This window comes from Lissotriton vulgaris, chromosome 5 (assembly GCF_964263255.1).
Source record: "Lissotriton vulgaris chromosome 5, aLisVul1.2, whole genome shotgun sequence".
Classification (NCBI taxonomy): Eukaryota; Metazoa; Chordata; class Amphibia; order Caudata; family Salamandridae; genus Lissotriton; species Lissotriton vulgaris.
Window position 1 is genome coordinate 828,103,267 of NC_141693.1, and position 22,787 is coordinate 828,126,053.

Consider the following 22,787-nt stretch of genomic DNA (forward strand, 5'->3'; position numbering starts at 1 on the left):
TGGCAGATGATGTGAATGCTTTAAATTTCCATCTAAAAAAGAAACCGCTGGAATGTATTCCTAGTTTTGAAGAAAACAGTTTCCTTTGGTGACATCTTTCTCAAAGAAGCGAGGCAGGCTGGGTATAGAAAGCAATGTCAATTTCAAGTCTTTATTTAATGTTCTCTTAGTAATTTATGGAAGGATACCTACATATTTAAAGCTAATGTTTTAATGATAGCTCCGTTTCTTTGCATTCTCCTCAAGAAAAGAGGCGCTATATCAGTTTGCTCTTTTCCAGATGGTGAGGAAGGGAGGCTGTTCTGTTTTTTACACCAACCTCTCAAAATGATACAAAATTCCCTTTTCCTTTGGGCCATTCTAGGTCTCCTGCAGGTCAGAAAGAACTTAAAACATTAGCTTTTTAATCTTTATCATAGAGCATTGCATTTTTGTGCAGCATCTGTAAGACTTCTGCTGTTCAGTGTGCCACGAAACACTGGGGAGTGTACACTGTGCTTGAAATAAAATCATAATGTTAATCATGATTACTTGGACCTGTTCCCACCCATCTGCAACCGGAAAAGTAGGCTGAATTACGAGGAGCCAGTATAGATGATTTGAATATTTTTCTTCTAAGGTAACTCTGCTACCAGAACTTATAAAGAAGATTTGAACTTAACCAATGTTTCACTTCTGGAGGACTTACCTCACCAGAAAAAGTCACAACCTCTGCATCTTCATCTTAACATTTGACCCATGTTTTTTGCCAGAAAGTTTGAGGATACAGTGTTATTGCTTACTAACAACACTAAGCGAATTAGCAGTAGGGAAGATAGAAGTTGCACCACCTTGCTATACACAAAAATCACAATAGATTACTCCATTACTGTTGCCCATCTCTTTGGTCCACTGCCATGAGACCACAAACATTTAATCCAAATGCAAGCACATAGAGAGGCAAAAAAGTTGTTTAAAAAGACAAACCTGTAATAATAAATATGCCACAAGCATTGTAACGAAAGCCAAGCTTTGGCAAAATGTATTCAATATATAAAACATCTGAAAAGACTTCTCTTCCATTTGTTTTTCTTGGGCCTGACCACTCTCTGCGGCTGAACTGTGAGTGGCTGCTACCAGGTAGATTGGTGGGCCCTCAAAAAGCATTTACTTTTAGACGTAACAACTTTGTGGAGGGTGAAGAATTTCATCCCACTAACTTGGAAGATATTCCCATAAGGTCCTTGAGGTGAGACATGCTTAGTAAGCAATCCAAATACAAGCACATAGAGACAACAAAGCAAATATTTTTCAAAGTGCTTCAATACACTGAAGAATAAAAGTGTCCTTCAATGATGTGAAAAAAACAATCTCTTTAATACATCCTTGAAATGTTCTTGATGCAAGATGATCAGATACAACAGCCAACGCGTTTTGCCCAAATTGGTCTTCCTCAGGGCATATAACTCGGTCCACTGAGGTAGCGTTGATTTCTGATATAAGAGGTCAATATGGTATAAGCTTCTCATAAACGTATCCCATCCGTCACCAGTAAGTATTGTCACGGAATGGTTGAATAAAGCGTTGCACGCTTTGCACAAGACGGTACAGAGTTGCTTAATGAACTCTACGTTTTACAAATATTGACCTTCTTCAAAAGCTGCCAGTGTGCGCTCTGATATGCGACACTTAGTATGAACAATTCCTCCTCAAAAGGACCCCGTAGGACGCTGACTCTCTCGACCCGCCGACAGCCCAATTCAAAATCCACCCAGAGAGCATTTCAAGGATGTATTAAAGAGATTATTTGTTTCACATCATTGAAGGACACTTTTATTCTTCAGTGTATTGAAGCACTTTGAAAAATATTTGCTTTGTTGTCTCTATGTGCTTGTATTTGGATTGCTTACTAAGCATGTCTCGCCTCAAGGACCTTATGGGAATATCTTCCAAGTTAGTGGGATGAAATTCTTCACCCTCCACAAAGTTGTTACGTCTAAAAGTAAATGCTTTTTGAGGGCCCACCCATCTACCTGGTAGCAGCCACTCACAGTTCAGCCGCAGAGAGTGGTCAGGCCCAAGAAAAACAAATGGAAGAGAAGTCTTTTCAGATGTTTTATATATTGAATACATTTTGCCAAAGCTTGGCTTTCGTTACAATGCTTGTGGCATATTTATTATTACATGTTTGTCTTTTAAAACAACTGCATGGCTCTTTGGCAAGGTGGTGCAGATACACTACATGCATGTTCATGTCCTTGCGACTTGTGCCAAGCTACTAAGGGAGAGACAGGGATTCCTTACAGAAAACATTTTTAATTTGTGGGTCAGTTGATTTGTGTCTTATTGAGCTCAGGCAGACCTCACTTTCGGTCTCTGTTTTTTTTCCTACCCCTAGCCTAAAACTTCCAATTCTTACAAGATTTGAAATATAATCCCGAACAGAGGGCTCATTTGCCGAAAGAAAGAGGCCTGAAAAAAGAGGCCTGCTACTCAATGGCTGTAACCACCTCTGGATACTGTCACTTGATTGGCAGGCAGACCACAGGATTCTGATCCAAGTACCGGCAGGCACATTGTCAGGTTGACAGATGGCACTTTGGCATGCACTGCTCTTTAAAGAGCTGGTAGGCAATTTTTTTGTTTTATATCCTGGTTATTAAATATGATTTAGAATGCTCGCATCCACATATGAGGTTAGTTAGTCTAAACGATATATAAAGCACCAAGCTCAATTAGGTAAACATTCTTATGCTAGCACCTTGAGTTACCTGCAAGCTAAATGTTTGCATTGTGGCAGTGGTAACTTAGCCAAGGTTGGTTATATTGAGTACCATTAAAGTGGCTAATAGTAATGCGTTATTTGCAGCGCCTTAAAACAGTGAAACGGAAGTAATTAGCTGCTGTTATAAAACGATTGACTAAGTTATTTGTTTATATTGATAACGGACTGTGATAAGCTGCCAGAAATTAACGTAAACAATTCAGTAAAGCATCTACATTCTCGCTGCCCTAGCACTGCTTTCTCTTTCAATGAGAATGTCAAGAAATGCTCACATGAGCCCCAGCATTCTGCTTCTTGCCGACTTTCAGAATCACCCAAAGGCGGGTCTGTGATCGAATGCAGAGGTTTCTCGCCGCCCAGGCAGTCGTAAGTCAAAGAGACACCTGTTCCATGACTTCCAGAATTGTAAAGAAACATTTGTTTTCTTTAAAAGGGCGGGTTCATAGGTATCATGTCTAGTGACTGTGTTCTTTGGCTGCAGAATCTGCATCAAAGCAATTCATTTACAGTGCCTGTTTAGAAAATAAACATTATCCAATACCGAGAAGAGAACAAACCTGCGCGTTTAACAGAGCCGTCATTGTGTAAAACAACTTGAAAGAATGACCGAGTGTTGTACTCTGAGCCAAATTTGTGAAGCTATTTGCATAAGTAAGTATAGATCACAAGCGCAGGAACCTTTTTTACAACTGTAAATGCACTTTTAGAATTTACGAAAGTTAGTTTTACACGAGGATTTTTACAGACTTTGTGGGTAATCGACTCCAATGTACGGGGACGGGGCACTGCAGGAATGGCATGCTGTTTCTTTCTTTGTACACTAATACGTTTAAGACCTTTTACTTATTCTCAAACTACCTCTCATGATGGGAACGGATTGGAAACACCTACCAAACTTTCACACCACTTCACACAGCGGCCAGGACAGGTCATGCAAATCTCAAATCTCGCACTGTCCCCCGTCATAGATTTCAGGCACACAATAAGAACAGCAACCTATTGACACTTCTGCTTTGCAAACAAACGTTAATTAGAACCATAGCGGTGCACCCACGTTAATAAGACAAAATGTCAAACGAAATAATATGCAGTTCATGTATGTGTGATATAGTAAAACAGTAACAACCATAGCCCACGAGGTTTGTTAGAAAAATAACTTCTCTTCAATAAAAATATTTTTTGAGATTAAAAAAAATAAATAACTTCTGGGCGGCAATACAATTTAGGACATGCATATAATAGCCATAAATACATAAATATATGTATATTGTTAATAACAGTACCATAACCACAAAACCCAGACTATATCACCCTCAGCCATGGACAACAATTTGAACATATAAAACATATTTAAAATTAACAATTTATCATCTAAGGATGTCCTGCCATAACTTTCAAGATAGTCATGTATTTCAAAACATCATCAAAATCTGAAGAGAGAATTACCTCATTATCCCAGGATCAAATTGCATATAAAATTAGCATCATATACGGTTTTGGTTGAAGCACAGTACATTTACCAGGCATATTCAAAAGCAAAACCCAATTTTCCAGGTGTACTCGCATATCACAATTTCTTCTCCATTCGCCCAGAGTCTGTTATCCAAAGAACACATTTTGGCAAAGGTAAAATACCGTCACTCCGCATTTTTTACTCCGCATACTTTCACTCCTCATACCATTATAACGCAGGTACCTTTACTCCGCATTTTTTTATATCGCATGCCTTTATATATTATATGCTTTTATCTCGCATGCTTTTACGACGAAAATCATTGCAAAAGCATGATTGGTAAAAGTATATGTTTTAAGGTAAGTTGTAAGGTAAGTATATGGTTTTTTTTTTGGGTTCAGGGGTATTTTAAGGGTGGGTTTGGGTTATGGGGTGCAGGCGTATTTAAGGGTTAAGGGGTACAGGGGTATTTTTAGGGTTCAGGGGTTGTTTGGGGTTTTGGGGTACAGGGGTATTTTTAGGGTTTAGGGGTTGTTTTGGGTTTTGGGGTACAGGGGCATTTTTAGGGTTTAGGGGTTGTTTTGGGTTTTGGGGTACAGGGGTATTTTTAGGGTTCAGGGGTAGGTTTGCGTTTTGGGGTACAGGGGTATTTTTAGGGTTCAGGGGTTGTTTTGGGTTTTGGGGTACCGGGGTTATTTTTAGGGTTCAGGTTTTTTTTTGGGGTTTTGGGGTACAGGGGTATTTTTAGGGTTCAGGGTTTTTTTGGGTTTTGGGGTACAGGGGTATTTTTAGGGTTCAGGGTTTTTTGGGGTACAGGGGTACAGGGGTATTTTTAGGGTTCAGGGGTTGTTTGGGGTTTTGGCGTACAGGGGTATTTTTAGGGTTCAGGGATTGTTTGGGGTTTTGGGGTACAGGGGTATTTTTGGGGTTCAGGGGTTGTTTTGGGTTTTGGGGTACAGGGGTATTTTTAGGGTTCAGGGGTTGTTTTGTGTTTTGGGGTACAGGGGTATTTTTAGGGTTCAGGGGTTGTTTTGGGTTTTGGGGTACAGGAGTATTTTTAGGGTTCAGGTGTTGTTTGGGGTTTTGGGGTACAGGGGTATTTTTAGGGTTTAGGGGTTGTTTTGGGTTTTGGGGTACAGGGGTATTTTTAGGGTTCAGGGGTATGTTTGGGTTTTGGGGTACAGGGGTATTTTTAGGGTTCAGGGGTTGTTTGGGTTTTGGGGTACCGGGGTTATTTTAAGGGTTCAGGGATTGTTTTGGGTTTTGGGGTACAGGGGTATTTTTGGGGTTCAGGGGTTGTTTTGGGTTTTGGGGTACAGGAGTATATTTAGGGTTCAGGGGTTGTTTTGTGTTTTGCGGTACAGGGGCATTTTTAGGGTTCAGGGGTTGTTTTGGGTTTTGGGGTACAGGGGTATTTTTAGGGTCAGGATGGGTTAGTGTTTAAGGGTGTTGGGTATTTAAAGGGACTAGGGTGGAATTAGTTTTTAGGGTGTTTATATATATATATATATATATATATATATATATATATATATATTTTTTTTTATAAATAAAGTACTTTTACAAAGTATATGACTTCACCACACATGCATTTGCGTTATAATTGCATGCGGAGTGAAGTCATATGCGTTGTGAAAATTTGCGGAATTATGGCTTGAGGAGTAATGGTTTTTGCGGACTTAAAAATGCGGAGTGATGGTATGCGGGATTTTTTTTGCGGAATGGAAAGATATATTCTTTGGCAAAATATATTTCCCACCCCCGTCCGCACATTCTGGATTGGATATATCAAATCTTGACGTTTAATTGACAAAATATATGTAACCATATGCTTACATGCATTCTCTCCTATATTCCAGTAGGATCCTATCCACACCATCCACGAACCTTCAAGGAGTTAAACTCACAAAGTAACATACAATTTGATGCCATAGTGTATCAGATTGGGGCTAACATAGTCACAACCACATCAGTCTAATCTCATCATACTTTTTGTTTTTTTACACACTATTCATAACCCTACCTGATGCATAAATCGCAAAAGTGCATTCAATTTACCACCAGACCTTCCTCAATAGACCTAGCATCAAATTAACACATCACATGGTTCGTTCAAGAGAGGGACACAACGTTCCTAAATCGAATAGATTATAGAAATGAAGACAACTATCCACATTTTCCAAGCGCACCTTATAGTTTCATGCAAACATGCCTTATTTCGATGCTGTAAATCTTGCAAATGAAAAAGGAAAACAAAATCACTATTCCACCTTCACACAGAAACTTAGTTTTTCTAACAAAACTGAAACGCCCAGTGCAAGGGATTTCACATTAGTATGATATCTAAAAATTAATTTGACAAAAAATGGCGTTTGAACAAACCCAGGCGAAAATAGGCTACTTTGGGGTAGTGTTCAACAAGTTAAAACATCAGAAAAACAGTGGCGGCTCCTCTGTTTGAGCAGAGGAGCATTGCCCCCCCTGGTTAAAATGCACCTTCATGCCCCAGAATCGAAAAATGGAATGGTAATAAAGTTAGTTATTTCCATTTTTTTCCCAATACAACCATATCCTGACTCTTGCGTCAGCATGGGGCAGGACCACTGCTGACTGACAGCAGCAGGGAGGAGGGTAGGCTGTCTCAGCACCCTTTCAAAGTTGGCATGTCTTTTTGGCCGGCCGTCTTGCTACAACCAGCCAGACATCAGTTTCCTGAAGATAGCTGGGTTAGAGTACATGTGGGGCTCCAGTATCCTTGGGAGCAGTAAGTGAGGCCTCTCCCTCCAGTCAGGGCACTGCTCTCACAGCATGAGAGCACAGCCAGGACTGGTTAAGGTACTTCTCAAGGGCTCGCGGTGCAGGAGGAAGACGTGCAGCAGCAAGGAACGGGTCGGAGTCGGACAGGTCACACACAGGTAAGTATTTTTTATTTTGTTATTTTACCCACCACCCATATGCCTGCCTCACCACTCCTCATAGATGTGAGCCGCCACTGCAGAAAACTATACCTTGTTCACACAGACATTTCAAATCAAAATAAAATGCTCAATGCAAGGCATTTCTTATTAGTATATTATGGCAATACTCATTTTTTAAAATTTGAGTTTGAACAACCCCAGGTGAAAATATGCTATTTTGCGGTAGTATTCAACACATTAAAACATCAGAAAGCAATCAAAATCACTATCCCACGTTCATATAATTAACATTTCTAATCAAAATGAAACGCTTAGTGCAAGGCATGTATCCTTAGAATATTATGGCAAACTTAATTTTACAAATATTAGTGTTTGAAAAACCCCAGGTGAAAATATGATTCTTTATGGTAATAAAGCTAAAATCACTATCCCATGTTCACATAGACAATTAACACTGCTAATCAAAATGAAACGCCCAATGCAGGGCATTTCTCATAGCAAACATGTCGCACGTTTATTTTTTTAATAAAGTTTTATATAGCGTTCTGACGGGCACTCAGAATTTGCAGCCCAAAAAAGAAATATTGCATTTCAAGCATTGTTCTTACATTCTTTGTAGCCAACTCAATAATGTAAAACACCCGTGTGTCCTCGGGTCAAGGCCAGTCTCAAATCTCAGTAATTCATGGCCGTTTTTTGTAAATGTCAAAGTGTCTATGGTTATCTTAATAACAGCGTCCAATTTACAATGGACTTCAATAAGCAAGAAGTATAACTTGCTTAAAGTACCTCACGAGCAATGTCCTCGGAGATTCGTATCACGTTTCCTACGTTCTCTCACACATTTAATCACAAAATCTATGTTTTAAGAAAGAAGTGAAATGGCAGCCATCTTGGTAGTTCGGTGTCAATTTTATATGCATTTGTCTTCTCTCTTGATATATATGAATGATCCTGGGTTAATGATAAATGTTATCTTTTCTTTTTCGGATTGTGATGATGTTGTATTGTAATATATGAGTGTATTTAATGTTATGGCAGGTAACCACTGGATGAGGACTTGCTAATTTTAATGATGCGTTATGTGTGCACGTTGTTGTCTATGTCGGAAATTTATTTATTTATTTATTTGGAATTTTGTATAGCGCGTAGTTACCCTCGGGCATCCCAGCGCTTGTCCAGGCAGAAACAATAACCACAGAGCCAGATCAGTCACATCACATAGGAAATAGATGTGTTTTCAAATTGATAGGTTGTGGTTTTTGTAGATATGATAACGTCCTTTATAAAATTATATATTTATGGTTATTATATTTATATGCTCTAAATTGTACTGCAGCCCTGAAAAAACTTTGCTTTTTCAATGAAACTCACCGGCTTGACTGTAACTGTTTTAATAACTAACAAGGAGAGAAATGGTTTTTGAGGCAAAATAAAGAAGAAACATGACCTGCTGATTTTTTATTTTTTTTACTTTATTATTTTTGGAATAATACAGTCAGCGTATGCGTACCCACTTTTTGTTCATACAGTAAAGGAATAAATAAGAGAAAAGAACAATTATGATCATACAAATTACATGATTTTGCATTCATTGAAACATTCCGACCTGCCTATAGCACGGATCACACAACTGGCTAGCCCACCACATACACCTGGGCAATAAAATTGTGTCAGGCAACCTGAAAGAACAATACATTTCAGATGTCAAATTTGAAAATACCGTAAAATGTACTACAGGCATATCAGACTAGACGAATCCCAAATTGGACTATTAATTTAGGATCCTAATTTAGGATCCTCTAACCCACACCAGAAGGGACAACTCTATCAGACTGTTGCATGGCTGGGACAGCATTCAATTCTAGAATGTAGCTTTTGAGAGGACCCCATATATCTTTTGGCCAACAGGTCGGGGGCTGCATGCCAGCATATATCTCGCTATTCGTGTTACAGTGTGTTAAACTGTGCAACCATGATTTGACTGTGGGGGAAGACCTCCGCCCCCAAACCAGGGCAATCTCGCTTTTCTATCTTAAAAAGGAGCCCAGAGGGAAGAGAAAGACCAGGGTTGCCCTCCACTCATAAATCATCATAAACCACAAAACCCTGTCTTGTGGACGTAAAATATGTCAGTATGCCTTGCTACAGATAAGTCTCATATCAGTAATCACTGTTGCACTCCCCTATCCACTATCTTTTTTCCTGGGGTATCTTACTGCAATACGTCCAATATCTTAAAATTTGTTTTTGTTTAACGTTTATATTGGCCAACATCTCTTGACAGTCACATAGAACAACCCAGAATGTCTGAAACCTTAGTCTACACAGTGCATCCTCCAAATGAAATTAAAAATTTGCATGCAGAATTTTTGCATAAAAAAGTGTGGCGAAAATAATGACACCTCACAGGAACACCACCCTCGGGGTGACTGGAAAGTACTCACCAGACTGGGCCCCTTATCTCATCACTGGTCGTCATTCCGTTCGAAAAAAGAAACAAGAATGTGTCCAAACAAAAACAACTAAGAAGTGAAAAGTGCGCAATAGCAGGAACTGTAACTCTGCTCGTGACAAAAAAGTGATTAAAATCAACAGGCTCACCTCTTTGCAACTTTATTCCTAATTATCAGGCATGATCTGTTGAACTAAAAAGGCTGGTAGTTATCATCGCATACCATTACCTATCGCCAACATGTTTCTCTGCCTCAAAAGTTTCGGCAAATTAGTCAGGGCTACACATCTTATCACCACACCACTGTTGGACAATTCGTTCTATGTCAACTGTCAAGTAGAGGAAAGCACAATAATAACAAAATTAAAAACCCAATGCGCCACCTTTCAAAGCCTTATGTGAGTTGCCATATTCATAATATTTACCCTCTAACAGCCCCCTTCACTCGTACTAGCTGCAGAGGTAAATAAGTATATCACAGTACTCCTAAAGTGAGTCTTTCCTTAATGCAATCTTTGCCCATACGATTGTGATCATCTGAAAGACACATACAAGACAAAACAACATAATTGTCAGCGATACTCGTTTTTTATTTATTTGATTATCGACATATGTTAGCACACTTGCGTGCTCGTAAAGACCTTAACCAATTCAGTTAATAAATAGTGTGGCTCATTCATATATTAATGCTTTTTTACAGGCCGATAGTACTTGTGAGGCACCGTGGAACTGTCGGAATTTGACGATGGCCGGGTTAGCGCTTAGCTTTGCTACACGTTATTCCCCTTAACTTGGCTATATTAGAAAATGCCATTTTGGATGTTACGGCGGCCATTTTAGGGAATGAGCGGCCTCGTGGTCAGCATGCCCTTTAGTCCGTTGTCCGTACCACTGACCACTCGACTTTGCCCAGCAACAGGCTATTTTTAGCAACGGTCAAGCCTGTGCATGCGCAGTTCCAACTGACCAGTCACCCCTTAGGAATGTTCCGCCAAACTGACCAGTGGAGTTGTAACCCCTCCCACGAGTTGGCTGTGCTCCAAAAATGACCATATATGTACATAAAGCTTTGTAACCTTGTACCGCCTATCTTTTTATTACCTGTAAAGTGTATAAAAGAAGGACTCACACCAACGTTCGGGGTGATACTTCTTGCATTGCCGAAGGGTGCTGTAGGAATGTACCACCACCCCATGGGGTCTTAATAAACTTGTTCTTTGTACTTTTCAGTTTCCGTGCCAACAGTTCTTTCGGTGTAAGTGGGTTATCTACGGAGCATGTAGGCCTTGGGAACCCGATACCACAAATTGGCGACCACGAAGGGACTCATCGGTGACTCGGATGCCCGAAGGAGAGGTCGTGGCGAAGGATTGGAAACTCGCCATGGACGCGTACGCTGCCACTGAGTGACCCGAGTCTTGGCACCCACGGTGTTTTCTTCCTTTCCTTCTGATCTGACCTTCCAGGTGGCGCCGGTCTCCGACTGAGATCCTGATCGTCTGCGTTGCTGTACAGTGCCCGTTTGGCTGATTCAAATAAAGACCTTGGCAGTTGGAACCTGGATATTTGAAATTGGGTAAGACTTGTGATCAGTAAGGTAGTCTCCGGACGCTTACTGAAGTTCTATGATTTGTGTTTGGTAAGGTAGTTTTCGGACGCTTACTGAAGTTCTATGATTATGTCTATGATTTGAGTTAGCTAACATTTTTGACTTTGTGACCTTTGTATTATATGTGTAGTGCACTTCACATAGGCAGGCATGTAGAGATGTTTCTCTAATTTGTTTTGTACTCTGAGCGGCACATTTGTGTGAAGTACTGTAAGTGCCATTTATACGGTATCACGCTTTCGTGATACTTTTTGAACATGCCTGTTTTAAGCACACTCCGAGGGATGTGCTGTCTTGGAAATGGTACCACAATTAGGTTAGCGGAATCACAGCCGGCTCCCCCAGAAGGAACTCCAAATCGTGAGATGTATGTGAAATTCGGCCTTCCCCCTATACTGTACAGTAAATTATGGCATAAATACACCAGAACCGATCCCGAGTTGCAATGGCCACTACATGGGTCGTTTGATTTGCGAAAGGTTTAGTTTGTGGAGCAATGTTTGTTTCAGCGCAGGTCTAGACAGAATATGTTTGATTGCGTACGAATGTGGGAGAAAGCGGTGCGTGAGCGTATGAAGCGTGAGGTTGCCTTGGCGGACAAAGAGCAGCGTAAGGCTGCTCGAGATAAGGCTTTACAGCTTGAGGAAAAGGAGGCGCAGGAAAAGAAAGAGAGGGAGGAACGGGAACGAAATTTGCAAACGACCGGTCAATTTCCTATTCGGCGACCACTTTATCCTGTCCTTACTAATGAAATTGATGATTTTTCGTTATTAGATCGATCACCGCCTCTGTATGTTCTTCCTACGGCTCCGACCGCAGATTCTGACGATGAAGGCCAGGATAAGTCGGAAAAAGGGGATAAGTCCAGTGTCAGGTTATCTGCGGAGAAAGCCGCGGACTTGCGCAGTTGGGCCCGTAAATTGAATTTAAATTATGTAACTGTGTCTGATGTTGTTGCCGAGAGGGGTAAATGGACAGAACGAGAACTGATGTGTTTTTTGACTACTTTGGCTGATGAAGTTGTTACTACATTTCATAAATATTCGGAGACGTTAGAACCTAAGGTTGTGTCGGTTCATCGTGAGAATCTGGATAAAGGTTTATTTGTTCTTGCAGATGTCGATACATTTTTCAAGCAACTGATCCAGCTGCGGGATGAGACGTCCAGATTGCGGGAAGAGCGGAAAAAGAATAAGGAGTCCGTGCCGGGGTCCACTGAACAGTCTAAGGAGTGTTCTCTCCGGGGTTCAGATAAGAATTCTAAAGTGCATGTTATGCCTATGCGCGAAGCCGCACCTTTGTATGTTCCCCCAAAGGGAGATGGTACAGATGACGATAAAACGTCGAAGGATGCGAAGGGGTACTTTATATATAATTGGGTTTATACGCCTTGGAATAGAGCAGATGTTATGGCACTAAAGAACTCCCTGCCCGATCTTCGTAAAAATCCAGCTGCATTCTATGAAGGGGTGGAGGGGGCAATTTCCTCTTGTGTTATGACTCTTGTTGATATAGATCTCTTCTTTGGGTTAATTCTTCCCCCTGATATGTGGAGATTGATCCGTAAAATTAATGATCAAACGACTTTTGGGGCTACTTGGAAGGACTTAGAACAGGCTGACTTACAAAGGGAGCCTGCATGCAAACCGTGTGACTTGATTTTAGATCTACCAGCGGCTATTTTGACTAAATTAAAAACGCTTGTTCCTTCTAAAAAGATTGATTGGACCATGCTAGCTTCGTGCAAACAAAAGTTAGATGAAACGGTATCAGATTTCTTTACACGCTTTGAAGAGGCGTTTCATGATTACAGTGGTCAATCGTTAACAGACGATACGGGTAGGCATCTGTTTGTTGATAAGTATGTGGCTAATCTCCTACCGGAGATTGCGAAGCGATTGAAAACGAGCGAAAGTTCCTGGGCCACGGCGACCCCTGCGTCTTTGTTAACTATGGCTCAGTATTATGAGCGGCAGGAATTAGAGGCTAAAGAAAGTGTTGATAAGAAAGCGAAGGAATTGAAAATGAAGGTGATGTTGGCACAGGTTCGTGGAACGCAATCTAGAGGGAATGATAGAGGTAGGCGAGGAGGGGGTAATGCGTCGTACGGGCGTACGGATATAGCGGAGGACCAATGTGCCTATTGTAAGGAGTTTGGGCATTGGGCTGATGATTGTCCGGTACTTCGTGAGCAGCGTAGTCAGCGTGGTCGAGGAGGTGTAAGGTCAAGAAACAGTTATTCGGGAGCGAGTGGTGGTGGAGGTGATCGTGGTAGGTTTGAAGAGAGGGGCCGTGGCCAGGATGAACGTAATACATTTGATAGACGGACCCAGTATCAGATATCGGAGGGCTAGAATGTGGAGCATCAGGATTACGTGCATGCATAGGACTGCGTAGGATGGGGTACGGAATCAGTTGAAGTGCCAGTAGATCAGAGTGGTCCATATGTATCAGCGGGCATTTTGGGTTCTACTGATCAGTTTTTAGTCGACACAGGAGCTACTCGTAGCGCTTTGTCTAAAAACTTGGTTCCGAGGGCTCCCCTGTCTGGCGACATGATAACTTGTATAGGGTTTGATGGCACACCCTCTCCTAGCCCATTATCGAAGCCTCTTGCACTTTGTCTTGATAATTTTTTTAGTTTTGGTCAATTTTTGTTGTCACCCCATACCCCAGATAACATTCTGGGCATCGATTTGCTCAAATATTTTCGAGCAACGATACGCTGCGCTCCGAAGGGAGTGCGAGTTATTTTAAATGACATTTATCCAGAATCAGACAGATTTTGCACTATACAAGAAAGTGAAGCATTAGCCTCTCTCCCCCACACGTTATGGGCTACCGCAGATACGGATGTGGGACAGATGCTTATTCCACCTATTCGAATTACTGTAAAGGAGGGAGTACTTTTGCCACGTGTACCACAGTATAAGATTTCCAGGGAAGGTGAAATTGCCCTGACACACATTGTTCAAGATTTGATCATTGCAGGCGTAGTGGAGGAAGTTCCCTATAATGTTTGCAAAAGTCCTATTCTTCCGATTCTTAAGAAAGACACTGACGACAAGGTCTATCGATTTATTATTGATTTGCGAGAAATAAACAAAATTGTCATTCCCCAATATCCGGTGGTGTCCGACATCACGACATTGCTCACATTGGTTCCCCCGACGGCGACGACATTTAGTGTCATCGACCTGAAAAACGCGTTCTTTTCCATTCCCATCCATCCTGATAGTAGATATTTATTTGGCTTTACGTTAAATAATAAATCGTATAGATTTTGTTGTGTTCCTCAAGGTTACACTGAGAGTCCTAGTATCTACGGCCAGGCTTTAAAGAGGCAGCTTGATTCTTTTCAATTGCAATCTGGAGTAGCCCTTATTCAATATGTTGACGACCTCTTGTTGGCTGCAGACTCTTATGCACAATGTGAAGAGAGTACGCTTGCCTTGCTTTCCTTTTTGGCTCAGAACAATCATAAGGTTTTGAAGAAAAAGCTTCAATACTGTAGACCCAAGGTGACCTACCTCGGTCATCTTTTGTCTAAGGAGGGGCGTGCATTAACATCAGATCGAATTCAGGCTATTTTAGATACACCAGTCCCCCGCACTCAGAGAGATGTGCGTGCCTTTATAGGATTAACGTCCTTTTGTAGACAGTGGATCATGGGGTTTTCGCACATTATAAAACCTTTGTTAGCATTACTGTCCAAAACTACACCAATGCCCCTCGAATGGACAGATGAATGTCAAAATGCTTTTGATCAATTGAGACAAGCCCTTTGCTCTGCACCCGTGTTAGGTACACCAGATTATACAAAGATTTTCACGCTGTACGTGCACGAGAAAGATGGGTGCGCGTTATCAGTGTTAGTGCAAGCACACGGGGACAAGCAGAGGCCATGTGCCTACTTTTCAGCGGTTCTTGACCCTGTAGCACGAGGGTTACCTGGATGTTTTCGAGCAGTTGCAGCAACAGCGGTAGCTATACGACAAAGTGAGGGAATAGTTTTATCGCACAAATTGTTGGTGTTAGTTCCTCACGCAGTAGATGCCCTGTTGAATCAGACCAAAACACAGTATCTCACGAGTGCACGTTTGACAGGATATGAGCTCACACTTTTGGCACCACACATCACATTGAAAAGATGCGCTACTCTGAACCCTGCCACTTTATTGCCCTATCCGGTTGAGGAGGGTCAGGAAGAACAACATCACGATTGTGTTTTCCTGACCGAGGAACAGACAAAGGGTCGTGTTGACTTACAGGATATGCCACTTCCAGATGTGGATGGGGAACTGTGGGTTGATGGATCGTGTTTGAGGCTGCCAGATGGTACGACTTCCGCAGCATATGCGATCACGACACTTAAGACAGTGGTAGAAACAGCTAGGATACCACAGAAATCGGCTCAAGCAGCAGAGCTGATAGCCTTGACAAGAGCCTGCGAGCTGAGTGCTGGTCTATGTGTGAACATATACACAGACAGCCGGTACGCCTTTGGAGTAGCGCATGATTTCGGGCTGCTCTGGAGAGAACGTGGGATTTTGACTTCTCATGGAGTACACATTATGCACGGAGAACTGGTGCGTGATCTCCTAAACGCGTTGCTTTGTCCAAAGAAAGTAGCGATAATTAAATGCAGTGCCCATAAAAAGATCACTGATAAAGTGGGTCAAGGAAATGCTTTTGCAGACAGCATAGCAAGACAAACAGCTATGTCCCGAACTGACTGCCCCATGTATGTAACAAAATCACAGGTCGAGCGATGGTATGATGCGAGAGCAGAAATACTAGATATCCAAAAATCAGCGACTGAATCAGAACTTGCGGCATGGGCAGCAGATGGGGCACTAGATGATGAGGGTTGTTGGAGAAGCAAGGACATGGAGAGATGGAAATTGCCTGCAGCTTACTTGCAGGCGATGGTTCAGATGACACATGGATTAGCGCATGTGGGAGCTCTTGCAATCACTCGATTGTTAACGCGAGTTTAGGAGCATCCTGAGATTGCCAATACTGCCAAGAGAGTAGTGCAGACCTGTCTGATATGTTTACAGCACAATCCTGCGAAAGGGACTCATACTCCGAAAGGAGGGTTCGTTCCACCTTCTGCACCATTCAAGGTACTCCAAATGGATTACATCCAGCTTGAGCGCTGCAATAACCTTAAGTATGTCTTAGTGGTGGTGTGCGCCTTTAGCAAATGGGTTGAGGCCTTTCCCACGAAAGATAATACGGCTTTGACAACAGCTAAGGTGTTGCTCAAGGAGTACTTCCCTCGATTTGGAGTTTGCAAATTTTTGTGGAGCGATAATGGGCCTCATTTCATTGGGAAAATTGTGGAGTATGTACTGAAGGGGTTGGGGATCCAGCAGAAGTTTCATGCTGTGTTCCACCCTCAGTCAGCAGGTCTTGTCGAGCGGTACAATGCCACGTTGAAGTTGAAACTGGCTAAGATTGTGGCGTCCACGTCATTGAAGTGGCCGGATGCCTTGCCGTTAGCATTGCTCTCTCTTAGATCAGTGCCCCACTCTCGAACAGGCCTCACACCGTATGAAGTGGTGTTTGGAAGGCCTATGAACATATGGGGAGTGCCTAAGCCGCGATTGATACATGATGTGCCTTGCATAATGATGAACGATTATTTGGCACGATTAACAAATGATTTGCTTTCTATTCATCAACAGGTTCGAGAAGCGCTCCCTGACAATTCTGCTGGAGAGGCTCACAATCTCCGTCCTGGTGACTTTGTTATGGTGAAATCGTTTGAGAGGGCGAATAGCTTGGAACCGAGGTGGCGTGGCCCCGAGCAAGTCCTCCTGGCAACTCGAACGGCTGTGCGAGTGACCAACAGAAAGCGGTGGGTGCACTCAACTCACTGCCGCCGTGTCTCTCCGGATTTGGTGAATCCTACTGTACTGACCGACTACAAGGAGATTCTGGATAAAGAAAAGAGCCCAGCTGTGACATCGACCGAAGTTGAGGGAGCCTTCCCGGACCACACTGTTTCTGGACGACAGCGTTACGATCTGCGGCCACGATAGGAAGAAGATTTTTGTTTTTCGAGACTGGTTGGTTACCGCTCTGGGGTTTGTGAAACGGAAGCCGGGAATCTCAAGGGGGGGGGGGTCAGTTCTGCCAAGAGTAGCGACACCCGTCTTGACCCCGGAGAAGAAAACAACGGCTACCTCGGAGCTCAGCACCGTATTTTTCTTTTTTAGGTAAATACATTTGAGACATTGTGAACTCTTTGAACTATGGCGTCTTCTGCATCACGAGACAAAAGAATACTTGGTGCCATTTTGTTTGTATTGATAATTGTGGTGATAGCAGTAATAGCCTGGGTAGTAGAACTTGTGGTGCCTGTACGTGAACATTTGCTGCCGACTACCCCGGCTCCATCTGAACATTTTCACTTCACTTTGCCCTACCATGAAGAACGGCACCGACAGACTTATTTGAACAATAGCTTCATTCAGATTTTGCATCATACTCACAATATGACGAACACTTCAAACTGCTGGGTGTGTGGGATGTTGCCTGGTCATCAGAAGAAAGGGGGCACGCCACTCATCCCACTCCCATTTTCGCATAATGGCTCCTGCAATGCCTGGTACACTCTTCTATTCACTTTACGATGGCCAACGAAGGGGGGGTGCTCTTCCGTTTGAACAAAGTTTGCTACCATGACCGGGATGGGTATCCACGAGCTGAGGGTACTCGATTTGAATGGGAAGAGTACCGCCCCGATAATGTGTCTGCACCCCGTGTTTACAGTAATCAAAGGAACATTAATATGTCCAGTACACATGTTATTAATGTTATCACTACTAAGGCAGACCTCTGCATTCGTAATAAAGGTACAATCCCGGTGGGGAAGAGTGAATGTAACACTACACTTACATTTGACAGTCCGAATGGCATATCATTTGTGGCATCTCGAAATACTTACTTTATTTGTGGCAATAAAGGTTACCATCAGCTCCCTTTAGGATGGTTAGGCACATGTTATGTATCTTTTGTGTTGCCCCCTGTATTCATTGCCCCACCAATGTACCATAATGATTATGTACTCTACCATGACTTTGTACTAAATCGTGTTAAACGTGCTGTGGTCTTGGACGATATTGACCAGACCGATACTGCTTTACAACAGTATGTAGACTTTAATTTGGGACTGTTTTCCTTTGTGGGGGCTGCCTTGAATAGTCGGAAAATACGACGGCTGACTCGTGTTGTTGAGGCTGTAGCCAATGATACTGCTATTGCATTGGGGAACATAACAGAAGAACTCCAGATTTCTAGGATTGTTACGCTCCAGAATCGTATGGTTCTAGATGTAGTTCTAGCTGACCATGGGGGAGCATGTAGAATCATCGGGAGTAGCTGCTGTGTGTACGTGCCAGATAATTCTCCATCTGTTTATGATGCAATATCAAAGCTTCACAAGATAGCTGCCGAGATACACCCGGATAATGGCACTTGGACTCTTTCAGGGTGGTTCTGGTCAATGCTTACCACTTGGGGTTGGAAACTGCTGACGATTTTGTGTATCATTGTTGGGATACTGTTCTTTGTATGTCTATGTATACAATGTGGCCCTGCCTTATGTTCCATGTGTTTATCAGCTTGCATCCCATCAAGACGAGCTCTTGTTCAAAATGAAATGAGGCTTCATAAAGAAGTAGCTCAAATAATGTTAATTGATATCGAAGATGAATATCCTGACTATGTCCACTATGAGGTAGCTTCAGCTAAACGCTAAAAGGGTTGTCTGTCGTAATTTGACGATGGCCGGGTTAGCGCTTAGCTTTGCTACACGTTATTCCCCTTAACTTGGCTATATTAGAAAACGCCATTTTGGATGTTACGGCGGCCATTTTAGGGAATGAGCGGCCTCGTGGTCAGCATGCCCTTTAGTCCGTTGTCTGTACCACTGACCACTCGACTTTGCCCAGCAACAGGCTATTTTTAGCAATGGTCAAGCCTGTGCATGCGCAGTTCCAGCTGACCAGTCACCCCTTAGGAATGTTCCGCCAAACTGACCAGTGGAGTTGTAACCCCTCCCACGAGTTGGCTGTGCTCCAAAAATGACCATATATGTACATAAAGCTTTGTAACCTTGTACCGCCTATCTTTTTATTACCTGTAAAGTGTATAAAAGAAGGACTCACACCAACGTTCGGGGTGATACTTCTTGCATTGCCGAAGGGTGCTGTAGGAATGTACCACCACCCCATGGGGTCTTAATAAACTTGTTCTTTGTACTTTTCAGTTTCCGTGCCAACAGTTCTTTCGGTGTAAGTGGGTTATCTACGGATCATGTAGGCCTTGGGAACCCGATACCACAGAACTTCTTCAGCTCATGGAGTAGACAAGTGTCTGTACACTGATTACGACTATATGCCACTCAAGTCTGTATTCTCAATGACACTGTTGTTGTGTCTCATCTAAAACGGAAACCTGGTTTCTTAAAACGTCTCTATATTTTTAGAGCCCGCCTACCATTCTCGTATGGCCACTAAAATATCCCTATTACCATGTAAAGCACATATATCTCTAACGGCCACCGTAATCACTTTCACCAGAAAAGTTGGTCGTCATCTTTATGCCGCTTACACTCTGCGTTTGATAAAAGAATGTGATCGGTGATATTATACAAAGTATATTGATCGCGTTCCCCTGTCTTGCAATGGACCTCCACTGGCATCTCAACAACGCTGGAAGGGGGCACCAGTGCCTAGGGTGCCTCAAACGGCCACCAAATATGGTATTAACTTGTGTACCTCAAAGCCCGGCTACCCTAATCCTCACCGTATGTTTCCTCGCGGAGCGTGTCGTGTTCTTCTGCTTCAAGATGCGCCCGCCCTTCAAAAATAAAGCTTCCTGGACGCGTAGACGCTCGGTGATGGTAGTCACGTGACCAGCGTCAGCGTCGACGCCCGCCATCCTAGAATGGTGTGGCAATAGCGTTTATCAACTGCAGAGAGGCTTATGATTAAAGCCCTATTCGTTTTATCATCACAGAACCTTTATTAAAAACACCCCTGGGCATCTAAAAGATATTATCAATGCATTGGTATGCCAAGAGGGAAAGGTCATACTACAAGCATTAAATCAATCAATATGTAGTCAATATTTGATCAATTAGTATTGAAACATGATTTGAAACATGTGGTCATTATACCACTGCAGTGTGCTAAATGACAGGGGCATCTGTCATTTAGCAGGACAGTTCCAGACCATGTGTGCAAAGTCAGCATGCAGGGATCTACATTTAAGACATGTGTGTGGTTTGTCTGGGTTAAGCCTATGTATTTTTGCAATAATTTGTGACTGCTATTGAGGGAAACTTCATTAGTTTGTATGCAACAATATTCCCAGTGTGAGTCCTGGAGAGGATAGCCCAGGTCATGTTCCCATGCGTCTCTAATTTTGGCGTCCCTACTGTGTACAAGGGACATACATGCCCTGTACATTTTAGAGATTAAGGGGTCGCCTGCGGAATCTGTAATAACAATGGACAGCAGGGATAAGAGGTGTGGGCTCCAAGGGAAACTGCAATAACTGTACGCAATGCACTGCGAATTCTGTTAAAAATGAAGTGGTCCATGAATTTTGCCTCAATAAACCTCCCCTCCTCCGTACTGGAGAAAACATGTTCCTGTGTGAAAAGGCCCCCAATTGTCATTATATCATATTTGATGAGTGTGTGCTGTACTAATGTCTCATGCATAATGGGAATCCAAGGGTTGTTCATCAATGGAATACCAGGGGAGTACATTGCAGTTGCCTTGGTGATTTTCTGCAGCTTCTTCCAGGTCCCTCTGGTGGAGGAGACCGTCTGGATATCCTGTGGGTCTCAAGGGTATCCTTGCGGTAATATGGTGATTAAGATGGCAGGCAGAACTAAATCAGCCTCGGGTCTGGAATAGGGAATCCGTGCATCCGAGTGGTACCAGAAGTGTGCGTAGCTGCACTGTGCCACCAAATAATAGATCTGTTAATTGAGGACTCCGAATCCTCCCCCTCCCGTACAGCAAAGTCATTGCATCCCAGGAGACCCTGGGATTCTTACCCCACCAGACCAACCGAATGAGGTGAGAGCGTAGTTTGAAAAAAAACTATTTGGTAGTAGGAAGGTAATGTTGTGGAATAAATATAAGAATCGCGGGAATACGATCATTTTTATTAGCAAGACACGGCATGCCAGGGAGATTGGAAGTCTTGTCTATCTGTCTACCTGTTCTTCAAGTTTAAGCATAATGGGGCATAATTTAGTTAAAGAATCTGCTCTGTATCCTTGTGGATGTGGATCCCCAAATACTTATTGGAGTCCTCGCACCAATTTAGGGGGAATCCACATTCCCATCTCGTGCTGCCCGAGGTTAAAGGGAATATTAATGACGTACCCCAGTTAATATCCAGGCCTGAAAAACCACCGAACCGAATAATCTCCAGTATCAGAGGTTCTAGATTATCACCGGGGGTTCTCACATATAGGATAATATCATTTGCATAAAGCGAGATGAGCAAGGGACCAGTTTGGAATTGAAAGTCTCTGTGCAAATGTTGTTCCTGAAACTGTCGAATCAGGGGGTCCATGGCTAATATAAAAGGAAAACAGGGAAAGTGAGCACCCCTGCCCTGCCTGGTGTCTCTGGAAAGGCTAAAGGAGTATGAAATAGTGCCATTCAGGTGCAAACGGGCAGTGAGAGAGGAGTCAAGCAGCGTTGTGAGGTTGATAGATCCTCTCGGCATGCCCATCCTCTTCATCACCTCCCAAAAAAAGGACACTACAGGGAATCAAAGGCCTTTTCAGTGTCTAAAAGGATCGCTGCTGCTGGCACCTCAGGTGAAATCCTGTGGAGGAATGAGAACAGCGTTCTTAGATTAAGGGCAGTAGATCTGTGCGTGACACAACCAGATTGTGCTGGGGAGATAATTCGGTCCAGCAATAGAGCCAGCCATAGCGCTTTTATTTTGGTCAGGATTTTGTAGTCTAGGTTTAAGAGGGACAGCGGTCTTTACGACCCGCAGTACAGCATATCATTTCCTGGTTTTGGTAGTAGTTGTATCACAGCCTCTCGCAAGGTAGGGGGAAGTTGCTGTCTCTCTAAAGGCTCGTTATAAACTTCTAAAAGATGCAGTGCCAACATGTTGTTGTATGCTTTATTGAAAATCCCAGAACAGCCATCCAGGCCGGGGGCTGTGGAGCCATTCACTGCATCTATTGCGCAAATTATCTCCTCCACAGAAAATGGCTCTGCCCAAAAAATCCTGCATTAACCGTTCCAGATAAACCATGGGGAACTCCTCAAAGCAACACTTCAGTTATGATGCAGTGTAAGTCGCCTTGGAGGTGTATAGCTTAGTATAGTAGTCCAGAAACTCATCTCAAATGTCTGATGTACTCATGAGAGTTTAGTCCGAAGAGGACCGAATTTCAGGTATGAATGAACGACCAGAGGAGGCCTTCAATAGCCGCTATAATGTTCAGCCAGGTCTGTCCCCTTCCCCATACCACCGGACAACACAGCACTTACATAGGAAATGGGTTTCCCTCTCTGTGGCCTCCTTGA

The 22,787-nt window shown here is 42.9% G+C and overlaps 1 protein-coding gene across 1 annotated transcript in view; it reads right to left on the reverse strand.

Moving 5' to 3' along the window:
- TLL2 (tolloid like 2) overlaps positions 1-22,787 on the reverse strand; it is a 2,097,051-nt gene that overhangs the window by 266,598 nt on the left and 1,807,666 nt on the right. The window lies entirely within an intron of this gene.